The sequence below is a fragment of the Mus pahari genome, chromosome 2 (genome assembly GCF_900095145.1).
Source record: "Mus pahari chromosome 2, PAHARI_EIJ_v1.1, whole genome shotgun sequence".
NCBI classification, from domain to species: Eukaryota; Metazoa; Chordata; class Mammalia; order Rodentia; family Muridae; genus Mus; species Mus pahari.
This window is the reverse complement of record NC_034591.1, coordinates 68253578-68271509: the sequence shown is the minus strand read 5'-3', so window position 1 is coordinate 68271509 and position 17932 is coordinate 68253578. Positions and strand designations below refer to the sequence as shown.

Sequence of the window (17932 nt, the reverse complement as noted above, 5' to 3'; positions counted from 1 at the left end):
ATCAAGAATTGACAAATGGAACCTCATAAAATTGCAAAGCTTCTGTCTCCCTCTTCTTAGGGAATGATGCCACCCACAGCTGGCTGGGTCTTCCCAAATCAATTAACATAATTAAGACAATCCCTCTATAAATATATCTATAGGCCAATTCAATGTAGATAATCCCTCCTTGAGACTCTTTTCCCAAGTAAGTCTAGGTTATATCAACTTAACAATTAAAGCTAACCACCACAATTTCCAATCAAAAAGTCCAGATACATTAGGGAACCCTGACATAAACTCACCCCACCCTTCTGAATTTTCTTTTTTATTTCTTTTTTTTTATGATTTATTTATTATATGTAAGTGCAGTGTAGCTGTCTTCAGACACCCCAGAAGAGGGCATCAGATCTCATTACGGATGGTTGTGAGCCACCATGTGGCTGCTGGGATTTGAACTCAGGACCTTTGGAAGGGCTCTTACCCACTGAGCCATCTCACCAGCCCCCTCCTGAACTTTCTTAACAGATTCACAGTCTCTCAAAGAGGCAAGCTTTTACTTTGTGTGTGGGATCAAACTCATACACATCAAAAAACTATTCTGTATACTATTTATTTAGGAAGCTTATGAATCTTGTGGTACAAAGTTGAATAAATGTTCTTCATTCATTCATACAGGACAAATAGCAGAAAATACTTTTTGATAGTTACTAGTATATCTTATTTGACCAATACATAGCCACCTCTTGTCCCTATCAAGCTGACACATAACATTAGGCATCATAGAACTTGTCAGCTCAATTTAGGGGAAAGATGAAGCATAACTGACTTCCCCAGCCCAGCAATGCTGGTGAAGCCACTTGCCTGGGAGGGAAAGGGGACTTGCCGAGCAATGATGGAGACCAGAGTTCAGAGCCCAGTGCCCACTTAACAAGTCCGGCTCTCAGAAATTCCTTACATCAACTCCAGGGGATCCAATGCCCTCTCTAGGGGAGTACATCTGCACATAAACACACACATACAAAGACATATATACATACAAACAAATTTTTAAAATTTCAAAAAGGCTACTGGTGACAATCTTTTCATTTCCCCTTGACAACTATGTCTGCCAGGCTGGTTAAAACTCATAGTGAAGGGTGGCACATATAATTATCAACTCCCCTCAACCTAACATCTTTAAACTTTTTGATGTATGCCTTTTCAATTTTTTGTGGTCCTTCCCTCTTTCTGTCTCAAGAATTCAATGGGAGAGGGCCACTTCATTTACTCTTCATCTATTTAAAAATCTCTCCTGTCCCCCATGGCCCAGTACGAATCCATCTGTGCTTTCTGAAACTGTGGTAGGGATAAACAGACATCTAAATGCTGAGATGGCACCAAGAGGCATTCTGTCACCACCACCTTGATAGCACAAGTGCAGAGACTGGCTTCTGGTTTGCAACTGTCTGCACTAAAAATGCAACTGATACGATTAAAAAAAAATCATTTTGGCTTTGGGCACTGAATATATTCCTATTCCCCTTAAGAATATTTTAAAAAGACTTTAGAAGACTAAAGTGATACAATTAATATGGTTCTATCTAATATTCATATCAAAAGTCTTAATCCAAATCTATCAGCCAAGCCTCCAGGCTTAACTCCCATTTTTCAGGAAATAAAAGGGGCTGAGGGAGCCAGTAAAATGCTCCGGGAGGACATAGTCAGATCTGGAATCTATAGGGTAATCAAGCTGGACCCTTCAAAGAGTAGAGAGAAGCTTCTGAAAAATTAATGAGAAATAATAACTAAATGTGGTGTGTGAAGTTAGCCTGAAACCTAATTTTTTAAGAAAAATTACAGAGGCAGTGAGGAAGAAAGGGGGGGAGCTGGAGAGGGGGCCAACAGTGGGGTCAGACCTCTAGCTCTTCCAGAGATTCATTTCGAAACAACAGTGGGAAGTTTGAATCTAAATTATAGTTTAATTATATAACAAAATTAAAGTTTACTTCCTAAAGATAGCTGTAAAACTAGAAAACTCATTCTTGGGAGAGGAGTATGAGAGCATTTAGGGGAAGGCACTACAAAGTCTGCAAGTGACACTCAACACACCAAACTGCACCTGAAGACAAAGCCGGCGTGGTGACCTGTTAGTCAGCAGCTGCTGGCTCTTCCTCTCCTATCACAGGGGACATGGACATTCACAACGCAGGCTTTTTACATTTCTGTATGTTGAATTTTTTCATAATAAAATGTTCAGAAAAGACTTGAGGGCCCAATTTGTTCAGATCACCTGTGTGTATTGACATTAAAGCAGAGCCCAGCAGAGTGCTGAACAGTGACCTTCCAGATGTGTGGCAGCCCCATGTCCCACACTTTGGGAAACTCCACAAGGCTGATCAGTGTGAGTCCAACTGAGTCCACAGCATGGCACCCCATCCTCCTTCCCAGCTCTGATGGGATTAGGCCTCATGGACCAGGAGCTGGGTCTATGCCTTTTAGCCCTCTTTTTCTATGTCTTTTTAGAAGACATTCTTCTTCGTCTTTGATTGTCTCATAGCTTTGTTAGTGGTCAGAAGTACTTAATAATTTACTGTGAAATGAGCTGGTGGTGTGCCTCCTTCTTTAAATTTCTTGAAACACCAATTTGGAACAAGAACAATGGCTCATTATGACTTGGTAATACAATTTAGCCCATTCCAAAAACATTTGGAAATCAAATTTATGAAGAGCACCATCACTCACAGTCAGCCCTGTGTTCCCCTCAGATATTACCGTCACTGTGCTGGTTTACTTGATCAGCTCTGGAGTAGAGAGAACACAGAACCACTGGGGAAGAGCAGCATGCATGTAGAACCCCCCTGGCTTTCTGAATTGAATTGTTCTGAGCGCACCCTGACCTCAGGAGAGTCTTCTACAGCAGAGTCTCGGTGTCAGTCATGGACTTTTCAGCCTCTTTCTCAGTGGAGTCTAAAGATGTATTTCTCCTCATTTCCCTTAGTGATTCTAGTGACAGTCAGCTCATGTGAACCATGGCCTCACTCAGCCATGACCATTCAAACACCAGCTACACACACACACACACGCACACACACACACACACACACACACACACACACACACACACACACACAAACACAAACACACGAGTTTGCCTGTGGCTTGATACTGCTCATTTCTTGTCTATACCCCCATATTTCCTTCATGCCTCCATTTTTATCCCCACTTTAACACAGTGAGTCAACTTCTTTCTGCTCTCTAGCTTGTGAAATTTAGTCACACAGAAATATTTGGTGGCTTTTCTCCTGCCTCTGTTATTTTGTTGTTGATTTGGGTTTTGTTTTTAATTGTTTTTTTTTTCCCTAGAATTGGAGAGCTCACACCAGCCTTTTGGGCTTCTTAAATTAAGGCATGTCTCAATCACCAATTTTTCCACCCCAGGAGGAGAAGGACATTTAAGTAAAGGCCCATCAACAGTCTTACCAAAACCCCAATCAAATACTCAGGGCCACAGGCAATGTAAGGGAGGGAGGGTGCCATTTTCTATGGGACGGGAGGGCCCCTCCCAGTTAAACACAGTCCTACTTTCATTTTCCTTTCATTACACAGGTAACCACGGTAGGTGACCTCATTGTAAAAGAAATAATTGAAAATAAAATTCAGGTAAGCTAAAACCACAACATCCATTTCCAGTCCCCTCTCAGAAGGAATGAAGAACAAATATATTCCCCTGGCACTTTACAGTCTTCTTGTATTGATACACATCAGAATATGCAAGTGCCTTTTACACTGTAAGATAGGAGTGTGTCCTTTAGAGTACACTTGGAGATGACTTGAGACAACTGGGGTGTGAGTACTGCAGATGATACTAGCACCTAGTGTGTACAGTCCAGAGATGCTGCACTACATCCTAAGAGCACAGGACACCACACACCCATGCCCTGCACAAACATTAGAAGTCCCCAGGTTGAGAAGCCCTAAGTTCACCTGCATGACATTGTCGATGACCAAACTTTTAGTGAAATTTAAAAGGACAGTTTCTAGTAATGCACGTGAATATATTTGTGTACACATGGAAACACAGCATTTTGTCTGTGGCTGTGTTACACCAGCATGGTATACCAGTCCATGACTTGTTAGAAGATTCTTCATGTGAGGGGCCAGAGTTCCATTTGGCTTTTCTAACTGCAATACCCTTGCTGAGAAGTCCCCATGGGTCCCTTTATCCATCCCTCAGGGGGTGATGTTGGAGAAGTCTGGTCCTTCCTGGTGTGACTGAACTGCAGGGAACATCCACGTATGGATAAGGCCTTGGGCAGGGAAAAGGATGCTGGGCACTGAGAATCAGGGGGAAAGGCCCTGTGCTTTGAGGGAAGCAAGGAATCCTCTGCTCTTACTGGCACCTCCTTCTTAAGCAGGGACTGCCACTAGGTGGGTCACATTACTGCCTGTTACCTTGTACTGTAGAGGCTACCTCCTGCCACAAACATTTTTAACAGAACACTGTGGGTTCTGAAACTTCTCGTTGGGTTTCCTCCTCTGATATTCTCCCAGGATGCCCTCTCTCCAGGTGTAATTTGCCTGCCACCTAGGCCTCTCCAGGAGCTGCTGGGAGTTCCAGCACACCTCTTTGAACCCTACTCAAATACAGACACATCATCACTCAGCAGAACAAAGCCCCAGGGACTCTTAGCAATCAGTATTGTTACAGTCAAAGAATCTGAGTGACGGAGACCTTAGCTTTTCCACAAATGGCTTCAGGGTTTTAATTATCATGGCAAGCAGCATGTATACTAACCTGAGACAAAAAGACACCCCTCCCCACACGTCCTGGGACAACTGCATCCTGTAGTCTGAGAGAGTAATTTATTTCCACGGAATTGATTCCATAAAGGTCATCTTGGGTGTCAAGTTCCCTAAATAACTTGGACCCACCCGTTGCCAGTGCCAACCCTCGAGAGGGAGTAGAGCAGTAATTAATTGGCTCGTTTATGATTAACGTAGTCCTGCCTTCCTTGACTGCCAGTCTCCAAAGAGAAAATTGCTGAGCCCTCTGACTCCACTTCCAAGGGACTAACTCATTTAAAATAAATAAAGAAATCTGGTTGACAAGCAAGGAGACAATTGTTCATAGAAACTCCTCGAGGCTACCCCTCTCCTGTGTGCCTGCCTGTCTCGGGAGCTCATCTGAGGAAGGAGTGTGTGTAGCTCTCTGCTAGAGGCACTTAGTACACACAGGGAGGCCTTGCTTGATTTTAGTTTCCTGTTTTGTTTTTGTTTTTGTTTTTGTTTTAATCCCTTAGGTACTTAAGGAGGAGGCACAGAAAGGAAGTGGGGGAGGAAAGGAAAATTGGAAGAAAAAAAAACCCACAAAGCCCCTACTTCTCTACAGCACTGAAGTTATCTTGGGTCCAAGCTGCATTTATGTGAACTGCTCCAAGTGAGTGCTGGAGTCTGAACTCAGGTTCTCCTGGCAGACCAGGAAGGGCTTTGAATATAACTGCCCCATCCCCCACTGTGTTTTTAAAGCAGAAAGACCACAGTGGGACACAACTTACCAATGTTGGGTTTTTGTTGTTTGTTTGTTGTCGTTGTTTTCCTAGTCATTCCTGGTGTTTTGAGAATCTCCTACTGTGCTTTGTTTAAGTGCTATTGTTTAAATATAAACTCATGGCAGGAACTTGGAACCCAAATAGATTTCCCAATGCCCAGTGTCAGTCCATAAAACAGATGCATATACAAAGCGCTTTCTCATTTCCCTTTACGTTTCTTTATCCAGTCGTCCTGTGTCTCCATTTCTCTCTGCCTTACTGGATAATAAAATCATGTATGAAGAACTGTGCTGCCCGCGCCTCTCAGGAATGATCTGTATCAGCCACTTGCAAGTTATATTATTATAAAGATGTGCTATCGTGGTACCATTAACTGAGAAGTCCAACAAATCCCTCAATACTTGCTATTCAACTCCCCCAACCCCATCCTATCCCCCTCCCAACCCTGTCCTTTCCAGACCTCTGAAGGCTGTGCTGAACCCCTTGCTCTTTGGACTTAGTTACACATCCTGGACTACTCCAGCATGACCACGGGATCCCAGAAGCGGCAGAATGGGTTATGTCCACAGAATGGGGTCTTTCTATGTCCAAGTTATAGTCAGAGCCTTTCAGAGTCTCTTATAATGACAGACTTCAAGTAACTCATAGTTCATGTCTAAGTTCACACCTACAGTAGCGAGTGGGGAAACTGTCAGGGGAAAGGTCACGCATCATCTCTTCCAAGAAGTCTATTAACCCATGTTCATGAAACCCTTTCAGGGATACAAATGCACTATTCACAGATTATAAAATCTTTAATTCTCTTTTTGTTAATGCTGATTCGGTAATAAAAATTCCAACAGGTGTCTCTAGACTCAAGGATAAAGACAATTAGGTGTGAGCCATGCCATAAAGTGATGGGTTCTAAACTGTTGATACCGTCGGAAGCCAGCAAACTGGGTGGTAAGGGTTCTTTAGAACTCACCTTGGAGAACTCTCCAGTTGTAGCACTAGGTTAGGGGCTTCCGCGGCCCACAGGTGTCATCAGGGATGCTGTTTATGCTGTGTCCTTCACCTCTCCTGAGGTTTGTCCTTTCAAGTTTCTTCTGACAGGTCTATGGACGCCTTCCAAACTCACCTTCTCAATCAATGTGAGCGTTAGGACACAGTATTGAGAGGACGATGGGCAAAAGGAGATTTTCTGCATACCTATTGATCATTGAAAGGTTTTCGAGCACAGGCGCAATGTGCTGAAATACAGGATTTTGAGATTTCCTTTTCTGGCTCTCAGCTGCTGTGAGCACTGTTCGTCATGTAGTTTTATCTGTCTCTGTTTAACTGCCTGTGAAGTTAATAGGAAGATGCTGTGCTGGTTCAACTCTGAACTCAATATACAGCTTCTAAAGAAAAGAGCGATTGTCGCCTCAAAGATTGCAAAAATCCAATTAAGTATCACTTTCCCCTGCTGCTAGATAGACTTAGACCCTGGAAGTAATGTTAATGACACCGCATGAGCATCCAGGACATGCACTGTGCCCCTTTTACTGAAATCACACCCCGGCCAGCAATTAAAAAGAAAGCACAAGAATTTTAATACAAGCCCCTGGCTTTTGGTTGTCAAACAAAAATACTATGAAAGGCTGGGGATGATGAGGCCCANAGAATAATTTTTTTATTAAAGAAATATGTACTATTATTCTGTTTTGGGGTTGTTTTTTTTTTCTTCAAAGAGGAGGTGTTCAAGGTCAGCAAAACAGATTACACAGAGATTTTCCCCAAAGATGTATCATTTTGGATTCTCTGCCCTGGTCTCTGTGCCCCTCCATGTGTTCTCCAATGTAATTAAGATATATGTGCATCTCTGGGCTTTGGGGACTGCTGACAGACAGCTCCACTGCCAACAAAGTGCAAGTTGCCAAAGGCAGATGCTCAATGTTAGATGGTGCCCCAGGCAATGCTGAGCTCTGCCCGCTCTGCAGCTCCTCCTGGGACCTGGGCAGACTACAAAGCAGGGTGTTAAATTAAACAGCCTCCCAACACACAAGAATTGGCCATTTGATTTAGACTGTGGCTTTTCCTTTAAAAGATAGGGATGAAAGGGCTCTGTCAAGATGGGGCAACTTCATCTGATCCCTGCCACTCGTCCCAGGGAATCCTCTGCAGAGAGCTTTGTCCTTTCCATTCTGAGGTAGAATGGGTGGTTTCTTTTCTGCTCCAAATGCCTCACACAATGAGCCAAACGACGGAAGGCATCTGTGATGGACTGAAACCCAGTACCTCAGAACATGCCGGGAAACAAGGCCTTTAAAGAGATGATTTCCACAAGGCCATCCAGGCAGGTCTAAAAGCCTGATGGGTGTCCTTAAAAGAGGAAGTGATGTGGATTACAAAAGAGACACGGAAGGCAGGATGAGGATCCCTCAGAAAAGCAGCCTCCAGCAAACCAAGGGTAAAACTGCAGTAGAAACCAAAGCTCAGGCCCCATGGGGCCTTGAACTTGCAGCTACCTGATCTGTGACATGCCACCAAGTCTCTGGTATTGTTACGACATCCCTTTCAAACAACAGAATGGACTCTGTATTAGTGCGAATGAATGTTGTATTCATATGCAAAAACTGCCCTCCAGCTAGAACAATTGGCTCTCTGTAGCAGAGTTCCTCATGGGCCCAGACCACCAATCCTGCATTGAAAATACCTGTGTCTCTAATAAACACACTCAGCAAGAATTTTTCTTGCTTGTACTCACTGAGCAATTATAATCATTAATTACACAGCACCTATATATAGTGGGAATATGTCATCTAGAGGAAGATGAAAGTGACATATTGTAGGACCCCCTTTCTGGGGACCCCGCTCTTGTCTCAGGATAAGGGCTTACCCAGAAATCACGAGAGACCTTCTTGATGTAAAAAAACATGAGGTAGTTTATTGGCAGAGCTCCGGGCCGATGCGTACCCCACGCAGGAGGTAGAGGCATCGACCACGAGGCTCGAAAGTTAGGAGTTCTTACAGGAAAAGGGGTCTGGGGTCGGGGAAGTTGGCATGGCCTCACACGATTGGTTTATTCAAACATCAGCAGCCCAATCACATGTCAGCAAGGAGTACGTGCAAGCCGGAACGTCAGCAATCTTGAGGGCCGGAGGCTTATCTGAATCGGGGGAACATGTGGTTAACATATAACTCTATCACTAGGACAATGGACCAGGAGACGGTGCTGGGCCGGAGGGTCACTGACACAGCCCTGGCCCTTCCTGCTCTCCCATTATCCTAATGGCCAGACAATCTCAAGAACGCTCTAACAATGAGTTTGCCCGGGCATGCCTGGGCCTGTCCCATGGTGCTCTCAGCTCTAAGATCCAAAGTTCACAACCATCTCTTTTCAACCAAAGTTACATTAATCAGACCTCAAATTTCATCTTAAATTTCATCTCCCTTCAATATATATACATATACATATGCATATACATATACATATACGTATTTTATATGCAATAACTCCATTTGTGTAAGAGACTTAAGCATGTGTAAGGAATCTCAGCCAGCCTTAGAATGTGATCCTGGGAGTTTGCCAGATCCTGAAGGACCAAACCCTGCCTCGGTATCAGAGGAGGATGACGTGGGCAGGGGAGAAAATCTCACATTAGTTGACAGTCATTACCAAGTACAATCTCTTTGTACCATGTACAATTGCTTTGTAATTTTTGCATAAGAACTCTCATAACACCTTGTATTGGTACTACAAGAAGCAAGGATAAGATCTGACCAGGTTCCCAGCTAGACCAGTATTCTGCAAGCCTTTGTTTATTTCAGAATGCTGTAAGGAAAGACTGTTGGGAACAAGCAAAAGGAATTTATTCTAAGTACTACCATTTCATGTTTAGACTCCATTTAACAGGGAGAAACTAAAGTTGAGGTCCCAGGCCCTACAGGACCTGGGGACTTCTCAATAGCTGAACAGCTTCTATTGTAAAGAAACAGTTGTCTGAGTCCAGACATCTCAGGGACAACTTGTAAGGAGTCTGAGTACAGACATTTCAAGAACAGCTTCTCCATCTTGTTGGCAGGGTCAAACTAAGTTTATGTTCCCAGGTCCAGGAACCTTCTATCCTGATTGATGGAAACTCTTGCTCAACCCCTTATGTGAAAATATGATTGGACAATGCTACATCCCACCCAGTTCCTCCCCCCTTTATGGTTTCATCATCTAAATATGCTGCACAGTGTCTCCTCAGGGTTGTACCTCAGCTCCCAAGTCTGTTCCGCAGCCCTGGTGGATCAGTAGCAGCTTCATTACAATAAATTGTTGTCATCTACTTTGACCCGGTGTTTGAGTTATGTTGAATTTATGTTGGACTTAAGTGGACCCCATGAGACCCTAGGCCAGGCACAGTGGTGCAGGTCTGTGATCTTAGTATTTGGACAACTGAGGCAGGAGGATCTCAAGTTCAAGATGCACCTAGGCTGTACAATGAGATCTGTGGCAAAAAACTAACAGTGGGAACATAAGGTATATAACTTGTAACTAAGGTAAATTATTTAGTCGTAGTCCTAGAGGTTAAGAAGTGCGAAATGAAGGCTTTGGTGGATTCAGTATCTAGTAAGAATGCTTTCTAACCCATCAGCATGCCTTCCGTGGGCTCCCTTGGGCCTCTCATATTGGCCTGTCTTCTCAATTTCAACGACTAGGGTTAGACATTTTCGATTGCTTAGTTTCCTGGTTAAGTTGCATTAAAATACAGGCTGAACTAACCTTTTTCAATAGCTTTTCTTTCCTTTACTCTTAAACTTTAAATATAACTTCAAAATACTATTACTCTTGGGCCAGTGAGACAGCTCATTGTGTAAAGGTATTTGCCAACAAGCCTGACAGCAGGAGTTTGATTCCCCAAGACCCACCTGATGAAAAGAGATAATCAGCTCACGCAAGTTTCCTTCTGACCTCCACACATGCCACAGCAGACATGTGCATGTGTGTGTACACACATATATATTTAAAAATATAATTTAAATATACATTAAAATACCACGACTCTTAGTTTTGGCCTAGGTGTCTCTCTCTCTCTCTCTCTCTCTCTCTCTCTCTCTCTCTCTCTCTCTCTCTCTCTCTTCACTTCTAAATATGAGTTTTCAGATTCTTAATTTCACAATACTACCAACCATTAACTAAGAAGAAAACAAATCTTTGGATAAATAAAAGAGGTCCTATTTGAATTTAAATTAAAAGACATCTTGGCTGTAGAGAAGGCTCCGTGGGGAAAGCACTTACATGAAAGTTGAGAACCCAAGTTCAAGTCCCCACAAACACAGTAGCAACTTAATATGAGCAGAAATAGATCTTTTCTCTGCTGTTGCTGCTGCTGCTGCTGCTGCTGCTGCTGCTGCTGCTGCTGCTGCTGCTGCTGCTCTCATAGTTGCCTCAAACAGGGTCTCTCCGTTCTGGAACTGGCTTTGTAAATCAGGTTGGCCTCAGACTCACACAGATGCACCTGCTTTTGCCTCCCCAGCGCTGGGATTAAGGCACGGACCACCATGTCTGGCAATCTTTCCTTTCAAATTGATTGTCTCGGATATTTTATTATAGAAATAAAACAAGCCAAATAGCATGGGGTGGGGTGGTGGGGTGATGCCTAGGTTCTTTGAAAAACTTTTGACAGGTTTATCATTTTTAAGGCTTGTTTTGTTTTAATGACTGATCTATGTGAGGCCACAGCCAGGCCACTATGTACAGACACGAGGGGAGATTATTTCCTGGTCTCTTCCTCCGTGGCTAGAGTCTTGATCTCTTCCTTCTTGGCCCGGAGACTCTCCCCCTGGCACTTTCGTGCTTCCTTGGTCTTACGCCTGCGAGCCTCCGCCTGGTCAGACAGCAGCTTCTGCTGGGCCTTGTCTGCCTTCAGTTTGCGGATGTGCTCCTTGAAAACCGCTTGTCCTTTATCACATTCCCTTTGACCTTCAGGTGCAGGCTGCGATACAAATGGTATTCAGTCCTCACGGTATCTTCCCAGTGCAGAGAAGATACCTTCCCTCTGCCTTCTCATCTAGGTCGTCTTCTCGGGCATCGGAGCCTGGCAGTACCCTTCTGCTGCCCTATGCCCATGTGCCGGCCCCTCCGTGGAGCCAAGGCATTTTTCTGGCATCAAACCCTGGAATGGGCGGTTGCAGGCTTCCGTACAATCAGCCCATCTTGGCTTAGCTTCCTGATCTGCTGACGGGAGCTGGAATTGACGATTTCACTGATCTCACTGGGGTCCAGCCAGACCTTCCTTTTACCACAGTGGAGGAAACCAGAGACAAATCTCTCTCATAGCCTGGGCATACTCAAGGTTGCAGACGCAGCAGTGAAAGGCAGGTTTATAAGTTTTAATTCAAGTTCTGTTTATTTGCTTCTGGGAGCCACAGTGTGATACCTGATCCCTGGCACTTTATATATAGTTTTATCATGACTAACATGAGGTCTGGTGGCAAAGAGAGAAATTAAAACTGTCACATGACAGTATTCATCAATCATTTGATCTGACTTTATTCTTTTCTCTCTGAGCAAGAATCCCAGCAAATGCTCTTGAAAGTCGGATGGTTTTTCTTAACAGATTTGTCTTCAGTTTCTAAAACTCTGTCCTTGATCTTCCAACAGCCCATGCTGGACAAAACTGTATCAACAACCATAGCATAGCTTGCTATTTTAAATGTACATTTGTCTAACTTTTAATTTCTTGAACCTTATTAGGTAATGCTGAGACACGCTGAGGAAATTCCCCCTAAGGGCATAGGGCTAGGAAATTAGTCACTGTTAAGTACTGTCAAGAATACTAACAATGGTCACCAGACGCGGTGGCACTCACCTGCAATCCAGCATAGGTAGGAAGATTGAGCTTGGTGTCACCCCATGACACAGCAAGCTCCAGGCTGACATTTACAAAGTTAATATCAATAATGGTTCTTTATTTTTAAATTTCTTGAAATATTCTAGGTGCGTGCGTGTGTGTGTGTGTGTGTGTGTGTGTACTCTGGGTGCATGCCTAATGCTTGCATGTGTGTGCACTGGGTGCATGCCTAATGCTTGCATGTGTGTGCACTGGGTGCATGCCTAATGCTTGTATGTGTGTGCACTGGGTGCATGCCTAATGCGTGTATGTGTGTGCACTGGGTGCATGCCTAATGCGTGTATGTGTGTGCACTGGGTGCATGCCTAATGCGTGTGTGTGTGTGTGTGCACTGGGTGCATGCCTAGTGCGTGTGTGTGTGTGTGTGCACTGGGTGCATGCCTAATGCGTGTATGTCTGTGCACTGGGTGCATGCCTAATGCTTGAGAATCCAGGAGAAGACACCAGAAACCCTGGAACTGGAGGTTAAGGAAGTTAAAAACCACCACACAAGTCTACAAGAGCCAGAACCTCTCTGCCATCCCACCTCCTCCACGCTTTTAGTTTGGAAGGAGCCTCCATATTGATTTCCACAGTAGTTAGACTGCTTTGTGTGCCCACCATCAGGGCATCAAGGTTGCTTTTCAGGTGTATCCTTAACTGCATTGGTTGCGTTTTTGTTTGTTTGTTTTTTGGCTTATTTTCTGATAACTATGCTGACTGGGGTGAGATGGAATCTCAATGCAGTTTTGATGATTAGGGATACTGAATATCTTTTCATGTATTTCTAGTCTACTCACATTTTTATGTATTATATTTGGTAATTCTATTGCCTTTATTATGCTGACATATGATTGTTCTATTCCTAGTTTCTTTATGGCTGTCGTTATGAAGTGATCATGAATTTTATTAGACTTTTCTACATCTAATAATGTCATGTGATTTTTGCACTTAATTTTCATTGTGTGATATATTGTATTTATTAGTCTACATACATTGAATAATCTTTGAATCTCTAAAATAAAACCAACTTGATTGCAGTGCATCTTTTAATGTGTTGCTAATTTCAGTTTGCTGTCATTTTATTGAGGATAGTTTTATTCCTATACATCCAGGCTATAGTTTTCTCCTTTGCTATATCCATATCTAATTCAGGTACCAAGGTAATAGCGACTTTATAAAACACATTCCTCCCCTCTATGATTGTTTGACTGATAGCTGTGAGACGCATCTGTTGTGCCTAGTTGCCTTACATGATATCTTTCAACTGAGCAAAGCAGTCTCCATTTCCATCAAACAACCAGACTGTCATCATAGCATCCTGGTCACTTTGAACAAGGACACTTTGGGAAAGCCACACTCCAACTGGAAGATACTGCAACCACAGCTGGTGTTGGGCCGTACACCTCTGCACAGGAGGCCATGCTACAGTCACACCCACTCCTGCAAGCACCAGGACTGGAAAACTTCAGTTCATCTGCAACCTCCTGATGGCCCTGCCAACAGCTGCTCTGAGCCTGGTACCAGCAGTCCTTAGCAAGGTTGACCAGGAGGAAGAGGGCCCCCACCCCACCTCACACCCATGCCTTGGCAAAAGGCCCATGATTGACAGAAGAGGGGTTGTATCTGTATGAGGTTTGTGATTGAGCTATGTGATGATTGTGTTGGTAGAATTGGAAACTATAAATATACAAGGCTGAGATTTGGTGGAATTACACTCCAAGCAAAAGTGTGCCAAGTCCCCTCTTCTAGCTATATAAGCAGGTTGCTTGCCACCACTTTGTGGTTAGTCTGGGAGGTCTCATAGTCATCTACCACCACTGATGTGCCGTTAGGCACAACAGAGTCTTTTCTTGAATGCTCCCGTGCTCTCTATCACAGGCTCGGTTGGCTGAACAAAGAGCAAGCAGGAAGCCAGAACTACTGGCCCTGGGAAAAGCGGTAGCGGTGGCACCAGTGGCCGGGGACAGTTTAGATTTACCGAGAAGTACAACAACTAGGCACCCCAAGTCCCTAATTCCAAGAAGCAAGAGTTTCAGAAAACTACCAACAGCTAAAGACCCCATTAGCTGAAGCTCTAAGCTTTAACACCGGGAGGTGGCTGAAGAGTCTCAGAGAATGCCTAAGGATAGATAAACTGCAAGAGGCTAAACCAATGAAGAACAGTGGAAAGCTGAGCCCATGGGGGCTGCAGATAAGCAGAGATGAGAGCGCAGGCTAGAAGGGTTGCATGCCTGGCTCCTGGGAAATATTTGAGAGAGAAGCCAAGGGTTAAAGAGCTAAGAGTCCCGAAGCCCAGAAGCGGTGGGATGTCAGAGTTCCTATCCCAGAGCAATACGCCTCTGATTTTGAGGGGTGGAGCCATAAGCCTCTCACTCCTGTGTGTGGCATTTCTAAACCTCCATATTTATAAACCCTGTTTGTAAGTACTGGGGACCCAGGAGCTGCCCTTGCTCTGCATGTGATTTCTTGTGGGACAGAACAGGAGAATTCCCAACCAGCCATTTGGAACAATAACAACAGAGTTCCTATCTATCTGAGATATAAAATCTTTATCCTTCTTTTTCTAAATATTTTCCAGCCGTGATCATTTGGGTAAATTTTTTTTTTTTAAGTAAATCAGACAAAATCCTACTAGGATCAATGTAGCTGAAGTAACTCCAGGCTTAACAAAGGGAACTGAAGTCAGAATTCAAAACCAGGCAGAGGTGGCAAAGCCCGAGCTGTGGACTTCAAACCACTAGCCTGAGGATGACAATAGGGGATCCGGGGACATTTAAATGAGGTCAAGTGACTCTAGATGTAAGCCTAGGCTAGGGATTCTTTAAGCATGTAAGGCACCATTCACTCAAAGTGACCTGAGAGGGGCATGGCTGGACGCTAGACAGACAAGAAAGTGACACTCAATGGTTGCTTTGGGCAGATAAAAAGTAGACTGTTGTATCCGAGTTGTCTATAGTAAGGAGTCCAAAAGCAAAGCACTGTCTGTGTGTAGCCAGGGCTCTCAGTAAGAGCGCCCCAGGGCCAGATCCAGGACTGTACAGAACATGAGTGCAGCAGGCATGTGCAGTTGTCGAGATGCGTGTTACCCAGGCATATCTGTGCTGGCCAGGAAACATTTCATACATGGCCCAACTGCTATAGTGCTGGCCCAGAGACAGACAGGGCTGCTGTGGTGGTCCTCAGAGCCAAATCCAGGCACGGTTAGATGAATACATCAGCCATATGCTATCTTATTTAGCCACACTCCTTCCCAGAGCAGTCACTTCATACTATCTCTGAAGTATGGCTGTCTGATTTATAACATTCAGTTGCCTAACTCACACAGACAGAGAAAGGAAACGTGTATATGAGGTAATGTGCTTCTTTCCCCCACACTGAGAATTGAACCAGGGCCTTGAGTACATAGTACTCTATCACTCAGCTCTGTCCACAGCCCTATGCTTAGAGTGGTGCATGCATGTGTGTGTGTGTGGGGGGGGTCTGTCTGTGTGTGTGTGTCTGTCTGTCTGTGTGTGTGTGTGTTTGTCTGTCGGTCTGTGTGTGTGTGTGTCTGTGTATGTGTGTGTGCGCACGCATGCGAGTGGGCACATACATGCATGCATGCATATGTGCTGTTGTTGCTGCTGCTGCTACTGCTGTTTTGATTTGTTTGTTTATTTTTACACAGATCATATGTTGCTTTTGATATAAAAGCAATGCTTTATCATAAGTTTTTGTTTCTGAACTTTGGGCTAGACATGGTGGTGTATGCATATATCAGCACTTGAGAAGTGGAGGCAATACAATCAAGAATTCAAGGCCATCGTTAGCTACACAATGGATGTTTGGGCCAGCCTGGGCTACATGACACACTGCCTCAAAAACCTGGGAGGAGGCAGTGTATCTCTGACTGACTGTTAACTCCCATGTTTCCCACCACTCCAGTTTTCCCTCTTAGGCTCATAAGTCATGTGCAGCCTGCCTCGACTACATAGTGACCCCCTGTAGAAGGATGGAATATCTGAGCTGTGTTTTTCAGATACTGTGGAATTCTCTCAAAGCAGGTTTGAAAGGGTGGACTCCTCCAATTCTTCAGTGCAGATTCACCTCTGAAAACCATGTTATAAGGTGTCATGGTGTCTTGTCAGGAGGATTGAACATCTTGAAATCCAAAAGGTTCACTAAGAGCTTGGACTCTGGAGTCAAAAGTCCCATTGGAATCCAAGTGGTGAAGGGATCTTTCTTCGTCTCGGTTCCCTAACGTGTGAAGGAGGATGGAGAAGAGAAGCCCCAGGCACAGATGAGTTATAGCGCTCACTGGACGCTAGGTGATCAGGGACATATCTCAGCCTCTTGACGCTTCAGCTCCCCCTCACCTGATCCATCCCCCCCCAATCAACTGATGATCAGAAGTCTGCCCCCTCTGTTCTGAGTGTGAAGACCAGCCAAGACAGAACATGGAACTCCGGGGCACTGCAAGCGCTGCTTACTATTTTTACAGCACTTTCTATTTCGTTCTGCCAGGCCAAGAGCAGGGCTGTGCCACCTCAGTTTGGGGAAAGCAAAAGAGGCCCAAAGCCTCCAACCACTCTTGTCACTGTCAAAACAAAAGAGTGACTTTGGCAGCATTTCAGCCCCATGGTGTGGACTGAGCCCTGGAACTTGGCAAGGCATAGCCATCTGGACTTGCCCCTGTGGTGATTGCTGAACTCTAGAGCTTTTAAATAGAAACCCACACAGTTCTGCCCAGCTGACAAGGCAGCTACTGTAGGCATGAATTAACTCCAAAACCCTTGAGAGTTTTTAAATGCCATATTTTTACAGTTCTGGATCAACTAGAAACTGCTCTGCATATTCACCCACCAGGCTCTAGCAGAAAAAATGCCATCTCTGTCACCACAGCGGCACCCTGCTTCCCTCCGGGGGTCTCACAAGGTTTCCCCGATGGTGGAGCACCGCACATAGGTCTCCTGCTCACTCCAAAGTAACTCTTGCTCCCTGCTGCTGCCATTAAGGCGTGCCCTCCAGCTTCCTGATGCCTTCTGTTCTGCACAGATGAGGAGAGTCCCCAGCCTGGGTGATAACACAATCCCAAGGCCTCAGAACTAGAAGAAAACTTTGTTTTCTAAAACTGGCTGCTTTACAGGAGAATAGGAGCCTTGATAGCAAAAAGTCAGGAAGCAACTACACAGGGTTCCCTAACAGGCAACACAGGAGCCATCCTCCTGCATCCCAGTGGTATCAGCCTAGTTTAAAACAAAATGCAAACCCTTGTGGGCCTTACAAGTTAGCAAAGAAACGGACAGTAAGCAAGTGCTTGCAAGTGTGATGAACGCCATACGAGGGCGGCAAGCAGGTAAGGAAGTGGTCAGCCTGGGTTGGGTACAAGCACAGTGATGGGATGCTCGCATTTGGAGAGAGGTTGACTTGTGCCAAGACCAGAAGTCGCAGAGAAAAGGTCTCAGGGAGCAGGGATAGAAGAGACAGCTCCCAGGAAAGGCAGCTGTATACTCAAAGGGAGGCCACCTTGCTAGATCGAGACGCAGCAGGTACAGCAGACAGGCAGGCAGGTGGATGGGCAGGCAGGCAGGCAGGCAGACA

The 17932-nt window shown here is 44.7% G+C and overlaps 1 pseudogene; it reads right to left on the bottom strand.

Moving 5' to 3' along the window:
* Positions 1-11230: 11230 nt before the first annotated feature.
* Positions 11231-17932, bottom strand: part of LOC110316806 — a 49015-nt pseudogene continuing 42313 nt past the window's right edge.